Source organism: Camellia sinensis, chromosome 1 (genome assembly GCF_055761805.1).
Source record: "Camellia sinensis isolate YWXY chromosome 1, ASM5576180v1, whole genome shotgun sequence".
In the NCBI taxonomy this organism is placed as follows: domain Eukaryota; kingdom Viridiplantae; phylum Streptophyta; class Magnoliopsida; order Ericales; family Theaceae; genus Camellia; species Camellia sinensis.
In genome coordinates, this window is record NC_138961.1 from 171392124 (window position 1) to 171401408 (window position 9285).

The following is a 9285-nucleotide window of genomic DNA, read 5'->3' on the forward strand; positions in this document are numbered from 1 at the left end:
CGGCCACTGAGAGATGGTCTACAAGACCTCTCCCTCCCTTCGGGAAAAGAAAATAGAGAAAACCGGACCTGGTTCGCAAACCGAGGCAAAGTACAAAAGAGCTCCGAAGTCCGGAGGCAAGGCTCTCAGCCGAGACTCCGCAACCTCAGAACGAACGCAATATGCACTATCACCGAGCGCTCAATCGGTGATGTCTGAGTCTTAAGGTCGGTCAAAAATGGGATGTCTACAATTGTGTTATTGGGAAAAGATAAATAAAGTGGTAAAGCGGTGAAGAGGTGTTAAAGTATAATTAAGTTGGCATGTGTGTTCATGGTAAAAAACCTAAACTCGTGCTATAGATGTCGAGCTTTCTGATTAGCACCGATAAAAAAATGACCTTGTGACTTGTATAGTTACTCGTATGAACACTAGGCCTGGAGATTTATCCATTTTATTTATTATCGTTTTGGCTTGAAAGAATGTTTTGGAAAAAGATTTTAGCAAAGTATTTGTCGTTGTTTAGCGATGTATTCGTATTTGTTTTAGTAGTGTATTTACTAGTTGGTATTGAGGTACCTGAATTGGTTTTTGGAAAGGGATTTTATATTAAATAGATGTTTTGAACTCGAAAAAGGTTTTGATTAAACGTAAGGTTTTGGTAATTGGAAAGAAAATTTTTTGTTGAGAAATCAAATGGATTTGAAAATGCATTTGGGTATATTGTATATATGTATTGCATCATGATCATTTATGATGGTGGAGCATGTTTATTTTTTGAAATATTCTCTATTGGGCTTTGTGCTCACCTTACCTAGCTGAAAATATTTTTCAGGTGTACATGTATGGATGTTGACTGAGATGTGAAACTGTGTTCGGAACCGTGTAGCGTGGTTGTGTTATTTGTAGGCCATGAGCCATTTATGTTATTTATTGGTTGTGTGCCATTCTTGTAAGGGTTACACCCTTTGTGTAAGATGTAAGCCTTATGGTGTTCAATTTAATTTAAAATATCTGTGTATGCTTTTAGTTACATAACATCCATTCGACTTAGATGTTGTATTTAGAAATATATGAAATTGGATAAACACATAAATTGTGTGACTATATTATATTCATTTGCATGAGAGTTGTTATCTATTGTTCATCGTTGGGTGATTTATTCACATGAGTCAGACCGTGTAAATTCGGGACATGACAATAATTCAATCTCAAGGCAGAATTCTTGATTTAATTTTTTTGGTGATTAGTTCTTGGTCGAATTTTGTAACTAAAATGTGAGATTAATAATGTTTAAGAGATATTGTGGTGCAATAGTAGATATGCTCGCGGATTGGGTTGGGTAACCTTTCATTTACTATTCATCCGAACTTAAAAAGTTTGAAAAAAATCAATCCGCATCCGTTTGCTTAGTTAGTGGATGCGGATTGTACAGATTAACAGATGGATATGGATTGGTTTGGCAGGTTGGCCTTTATTATTTTGGGCTCAAAATTTTTTATTATGTATTTTTTATAATAAAATAAAGGCCCAATTTTCATATTTCATAAATACCAAATATAATTATTAAATAATTTTTTTTAAACACACATTATAAAAGCATAAAATCATTTTCTTAGGAGTGTTGGTGGATCAGGTTTGGTCGGGTGCCCTCCCATCTACCATCTGTTTGAATTTAGGCCGATTAAGAAAAATGCATTCGCATCAGTCCATTTGAACCATTGAAACTGTCCATTTTATAGCGAATTGGTTCGGGCCATTCAGTTTTGGTGGGTCAGGTGGGTGTTTGCCCAACCCTTCTTTTAAGTATATTTTATCTTTTTATATTTTTGTAATAAATAATTTTTTAAGCTAATTATTATTTTTTATAATATGTAGAAATGTAAAGATCCCATATGGAGAATGAAATGCTTGAGACACTTAATTTATCACTTTTAAAAATCAATTTTAATGATGTGTTTGATAAATGTCAAATATTGATTTGTCAAACGTTCTATCATATGGGGTCTAATCTCAATAGCACATCATTAGGGGTGATAAATTAAAGGGATGTATAGCATTGTTGAGTAAGAATTTGCTTAGGACCCTGAAATCTCTACCGCATAAAAAAGTATGGATAAATTACAAATACACTCTCTGAGGTTTGCTTTAAATACAAATTATCGCCTATAGTTATGAAAATTACATCTCACCCCTTGAAGTTTATAATTTTGTGACAAATGAACCCATTTTATTAATAAATCATAAAGACAATTAGCATATTTTAATGATATTAGAAATATATTCTAATTAGTGATTCAAGTAATTTTTTTATTGCATAGGAGAGCAATTAGAAATTTAATTTTATAGTTAATTCAGTTAAATAAAAAATTTTGACAATAGAGTATTTGTAATTTTCTAAACTACAAGAAATAATTAATATTATAAGTAAATTTTAAAGAGTGTATTTATAATTTATCCAAAAAAATATTGGGGAAGAAGATTGAAATACGTAACTAATGCAAGGGACTAAGTCACTGAACCATCCATACATACGCTAGTAACAATTAGGGAAGTAAATTAATAGGTGGACTATAACAACTTAAAAGAACAAAATCTAAGATTTTGAGTTATTTTAAAGAGTTATTGAAAGTTTGTCTGATCGTTAATTTAAAGTTTTAGAATCAATTGAGGTGTGTGTAAATTGATTCATAAAAAATTGAATTATAAAATAAAATAAAATAATGTAAGTATATAATAATGGGACAGTTACCAATTAGTCCTATTAACTAGGCTTATTTACTTACAAGTCCTAACTGACAAATTTATTCATAAAAACAAGAGACTAATAAATTTATTCATAAAAACAAGAGACTGATAAATTTATCACTATAAATTTATTCATAAAAAAAGAGACTAATAAATTTATCACTTGATAAATTTATAAATAGGACTTAATAGGTAATAAGTCTCAAAAGTAGGACCTATTAGTAATTTCCTCTATAATTTATATTCAAGTGTTGTTTAGTTTTAGAAGAAATCAATGTACCAAAAAAACAAAGAATAATAATAAATTTAAATAAATATGCTTGTTTAAATAAAAGCGAGAGTTGAGATTTGCATTGGTTTCTATTAGATTTTAATAATGTTAGAAACATCATAATCATAGACTGTTTATCATCTTATCACTACTTTATTAACAAATAGATATACACATAAGTAGCTGAATCTTTCAAGTTAATACAGTATATATAAATGTATACATTAAAAAAATATTTAAGAATTATTTTTGTAATTTTAATACTATAATTTTATGTTTATGTTTGAATTTTAACATATTTACGAGGTAATTATCACAACTAGTTGAACTAGTGACACTCAACACGATCTCTTTTGAGTTTGCTCAACTATCCGAGTTTCAATTGTTAACCTCAACATCTTGTCTCCCAAACCCAAGTCTGGATTGCCTCCTGGTGCTGTTACTCCATCATCATTGCGGCTGTGATTGTCATCACCATCTCCATTTGAAGGACAACAAGTTTCTTCACATGGTGATGAGCTGTTTGCTAATTTTTTGTCTTTGAAATCATGCACCAGATTCTCCCTCTTCCTCGGGCCTTCGTCTTCCTCTCTTTCTTCTTCGTCTTCATCTTCATCGTATAGATGGGGAGGCAGTACCGAGTCTAGACGTTCCCATTCTTCAATGTCCATTCCAAACTCTAGGTAATTAGCTCCAGACATTGCTAGAGCTTCAAGTGAAATTGACATGATTTTTGGAAGATTATATTAGGATCTTGGTAAGTATAGCTTTGATGGTTAAAAAATGTAACTCCAATACTGTTCTCTAATATGAGGCCACCACATAGCAGACATATATATATATATATATACACTATGTGTGATCTACACTTTGAAATGTCAAACTGTTTCTATCTTAAAAATCAAGAGTTAAAATAGAAATTTTGAACATTGAGAATGAGAAAAAAGGAAGGAGAAGTCAGAAGTTGATTTTGAATTCAAGATTGTAAAACAACATTCTCGTGATTCCCTCTGTCTCCACTCCAAAATAATTCTTAGACTATGAGGTCAGGTATGACTAATGCCTGTGGGAATTTTTTATGATTAAAGCTGAGATGCAGAATTGTAGATCAGCATCATGATTCGCTTAGAGCAAGAAAGGAACCTTTTTTTTTTTTTTTTTTTTTAATATTGAAAATAGAAAACTTGGTGACAATCAGTTTGTTTGGCTGGAAAATATTTTTTGAAAAATATTTTTCGTATTTTTTGGTATTTGGCATAGCAAAAATCAACGGAAAATTTATACGATCTATAGAAAATAAGCCTACTTGGGCAAAAAATATTTTTCCCTTTCAAAAGGAAAATATTTTTCAGATTAAAATTTTACTAATGTCACCACACCGCCATCACTGTCGCAATTGCCGCCGCCATTGCCACACCATCATGCCACCACCTCCATATCCATCTTTATTCCAACACCGCCGCCACCACCACCACCACCACCACCAAACATAGAAAAATGTTTTCCATCCAAACAATGTCTAATTAAATGCAATTTTCGTAATATTTATAAATTATTTTTTTACAAATAGGAACTTGGAATGAAGAATTTTTTTTATTAGCAAAAAGAAAATTTATTCGTGCTGCAACAAATTAAGATTTAACAAATAAAAATTTAGGAATAGAATTACTTTCTAGAGACGAAATTTTGTTGCTAAAAGTGTCATTACTATACTTGTAGTGACGTAATTTGGACATAAATGGTGAATTGTTATCATTTTGGGGTTAAATTTTTTGTCTCAAAACATAAACTTTTTTAGATTAAATTATTTTGTTAATGTATTTGTTAATTCAAAATTTTGTCGATAAAACCTTGTTTTTAAATTTTTGAGTTGATCTTTTTTAGCAATTATCATTATAATGACCGGAATTGATCTTCAAATAATTTTTAATAAAATTTTCACTTTTAAAAATTAAAAAAAAAAATTTAATCTTGAAAATTCTTATATATTTTAGTGTGCAAATAAGTACAAGATGTACGTAAAATTACATCAATCAAAGAGGAAGTTCAGGCAAAGTAGCGTCAATACTCAAATGAGCATATCTAGAATAAGGAAAATTGATTGTAGCTTCATAAAAGAAGGGGCAAATAAAAAGTAACATTATATGTGGTCAAATTTTTTACTATTTTTTTTTTTCATGAATGCATTATATGATATTATTATTTTTGCTATTTCCTTAGTGAGGCCTGATTGAGACCCCCACTCCCCCCACCACCACCACCACCACCACCACCACCACCACCACCACCACCCACATACACACGTAAGAGTTGGTGAATGGAGAAAAAAAAAATGGTCAATCACAGGCAGTGGGGGTTGTGGGGGTGACCACCAGTGGGGTCCGGATCTTTTTCCTTCCTTAATTCATTTGAAATGAGGAACTAATTATGATATGCCAATACATCCACTATACTTTGTAGAGTATAGATGGGCAACCAACACTTAATTATTCATTGTTGCGATTTTTCTATGTCATGAATACGAGCGTGACACGAACCTACCTATGTCCCTTAGTTTTTCTTTTCTTTTCTTTTTTTTATCAACAAAAAAAGAACCTTTATTGATGATAAAACCATACATCAAATGAGATTACATCAAATAAAAGGGGGAAGAGCAGAAAGCATCATAGCAAACTATCCTAATCCCAACTAGGTTGGCACCAAGAAGAGAGCCTAATCATCTGCAAGCTCAATCACAAAAGTTTTCTAAGACACCAAACCCAACAGGAGGAAAAAACCAACAAGTAAAACTACACCCAAAAAGCCTGACAGAACACAAAAAAGAGACAGATTACAAACAAACAGAGCACATCAGACACAATAGAGCACAGCAGCAGAGCACACAGTAGGCAGGCAGACCTTAGCCCATAATCAACCACAGCAGCAGATCAATTCATAATGCATACTTTAACCTTAGCCCAGATCACACACAAAATAGAACACAACCAAGGGAAGATAATCCCATAAGCTACAGATAAATGCCCAACTGGCAGCAATCTAGCAGTAGCATACTATCAGCTTCAACTTACAATCAACTTACTATCAACTTGCTATCAGCCTAGAATCAACCAAAATAACAGCCAGAAGAAAATCACAGTAACAGCAGCAGCAGAGCAAGAACTGGTAGCACACCAACATTCCCCTAGATGAGTTCACAAATTCCCAACAGACCAACTCAACCACTATTCCTAATGCAATACTGCACTTGTGGCAGATTCAACACATTATCATTGACAAAGAACACCACAGAGGCTGGAGAAGCCTTAGTCCACAATGCTACTCTCACCTTAACAAGGTCGCACAGTTCATCTAAGCTTGGTTGAGTACCATTGAACACACACTCATTCCTATGCTTCTAAGTTGACCAAAGAATAGCTAGGGGAAGAGCCACCTAGATTTTCTTTCTTGCAACCAGACCACCACAGCAGCAGCCCATTCACAGAACAAGGCAAGACCCACTGAAAACCCTACCATCTTACAATGTTTGACCAAAGCATCCAAACAAAAGGGCAGAAGAGAGAAACATCCACTATAATTTGTAGTGAGTATGAACATGAGATCAAAAACAACCAAAAACTCAATAAAAATACCCCAACCCTAAAATAATCCATGTTTTGCTGCTCAACGGTAAATGAGTCATAGAGAAAATCACGTTTCCTTGCTCACACCAGGTGACCCTAGTAATTTTTCATCCCTCCTACATCTCTACAAACACTTTCAACCTCATACTCGTAGAATTCTCTTAATTTCCCTATTTGTAGGCAAATCTAAGAAATCATAATCTCATATAGTTAATAGAACTTATATATAATGGACTAATTGTGAATTTTGAACTGTACAAGTTAATTCAAAGACATGTAAATTTTTTAATAATTGTATGAGTCCCGCAAAATACTTACCTTGGCTTCAATTGTACAAATTCGTACCTTGGCTTCAATTGTACAAATCATCCTGAAAATAAAAGTGGCCTGTCACTACTGGAAATCAGGGATTTAACGGCTTTCAATTAACAGTGTTTTATTAAACGTCGCTTTTTTTAATTTTTAACGGCATTTTATAGCCGTCGCATCTATACTATATATTAAGCAAAAGGGAGTTTTTAACCCCAAACCTTGTGAGAGTTCCAATTTCTCAATCTAAATTTTCTGATTTTTTGATTTTTTTAAAAAAAACCTTAACATTTATTAACTTCTTTCAACCCCCAAGTCTTACCCTCATAATAATACTTTAATGCATTAAGAACAAGCATAAAAAAAATTCTTTAAAATCCAACATATATGAATTCCTTGAAAAGTCCCAACACATATAATTATTATCCCTTATAATAACACTTTAATGCATTAAGAACAATCATAAAAAAATTTCTTAAAAAATCCAACACATATGATTATTATAAAAATTTTAAATTTAATATAATATAATAAAAAAAGACATTTAATTCCTTGAAAAGTCTAACACATATGATTATTATCAAAATATTAAACTTTAATATAATATAAAAAAGGAAGAAAAAAAGACATTTAAAAAAAAAAGACATTTAAAAATCGCAATTCACATATATAGATAATTGTAAACACAATTATTTAAAGAAAATGAGGTTTTTAACCTACAAGCCTTATGGGAGCTCTAATATCCTAATCCTAATTTTCTAATTTTTTGATTTTAAATATAAAAAAAAAAAAACTCAGCATTTGTTAATTTCTTCCAATCCCTATGTCTTTTAGGAGATTTGGTCAAAACCCCCTCATAATTAAACTTTAATGCGTTAAAGACCAGCATGAACAAAATTCCTTGAAAATTTCAACACATCTATCTATCTATCTATATTGTATTATCTATATCTATATCTACATCTATCTATCTATGTCTATATCTATACTATATGTTAAGCAAAAGGGAGTTTTTAACCCCAAGGCTTGTGCGAGTTTCAATATCCCAATCTGAATTTTCTAAATTTTTTATTAAAAAAAAACTCAGCATTTATTAATTTGATCAAAATTCCTTAATCAGCATTAATTAACTTTTTTCAATCCACATGTCTTTCCACATGCCTGCATTTATTGATTTGGTCAAAATCCCCTCATCAGTATTTAATCTCCTCATACAAATAATTATAGATATAATCTGTGCATAGTTACTGCAATACTCTTTTCAATTTCTCTCATATAGTATGGTTAGTGATAAGATTGTTAAATTATTTTTATAAAAAATTTTAAAAAACATAATTTATATATTAAAAAAAATCTAAAACAAATATAACGGGTGATAGGCTAGTATTTTTTTAACCAAAACGGCATCGTTTTCTATTTAAAGGCATTTTAAACCGCCTCCAAATGCGGTAGATACACGCGCCCCTTTTTTGAAACCCTTATTTTTGAATCTGAGCCCTCTCTCTCTTGTACGCACACACACATCTCTCTTATCTTTTACGCAGACATCTCTCTCTCTCTCTCTCTCTCTCTCTCTCTCTCTCTCTCTCTCAACGATGAGGAAGACGGAGGAGATAACTCTACGAAGAAGCTTCGTCTCTCGAAAGATCAATCGGCTGTTCTTGAAGGGAACTTCAAAGAACACAAGCTCCATCAGCTGTTCAGAGTGATTTCGAAGCGATTTCGAAGATTTAGATCGATATCAATCGGCTTTTCAGAGCGATTTCGAAGATTTAGATTGATTTCGGGATTCAGAGCGATTTCGAAGCTCCATCGCCTCCGTCATATGCACTAGCGAGGTAGTAAGCTCCACCGTCTCTCTTTCTCTCTCTCTCTCGATTGTACCTTTATAAGGGTTTCTGGCTTTGAGTTGGTTCAGAAGTATATTGGTAAGGGCTTCGAATGGTTAAAGAACTTTTTGTTTTGGCCAGGTTTGTCAGACGTGTAAGGTGGAGATTAAATCCGTACTCACACCAAATAGTAATCACTATTTGGTGTGAGTAGCCGGGGCTTGGTGTGAGTAGACGTGGCCATCTCCTGTCCACCCACGTGTCACGATCGTGGTGGTTTTGCCTAACGGATACAATTTCAATAGGGGGCGCTAGTAATATTATATATAGTGCCCCCCCAGCTGGTGTGACTTCCCCCTATATAAAGCCTCGATTATAGACATTCACACCTGTGTAAGTTATGTGTTAATCACTAAATAAGCTAAATAATGCCTCGCCAAGCCTTTTTCTGTTTTTATGCCAAGAATGTTTTCCTCACCTACCCACAATGCCCATGGCCAAAAGAACAACTCTTAGAACTCTTCCAATC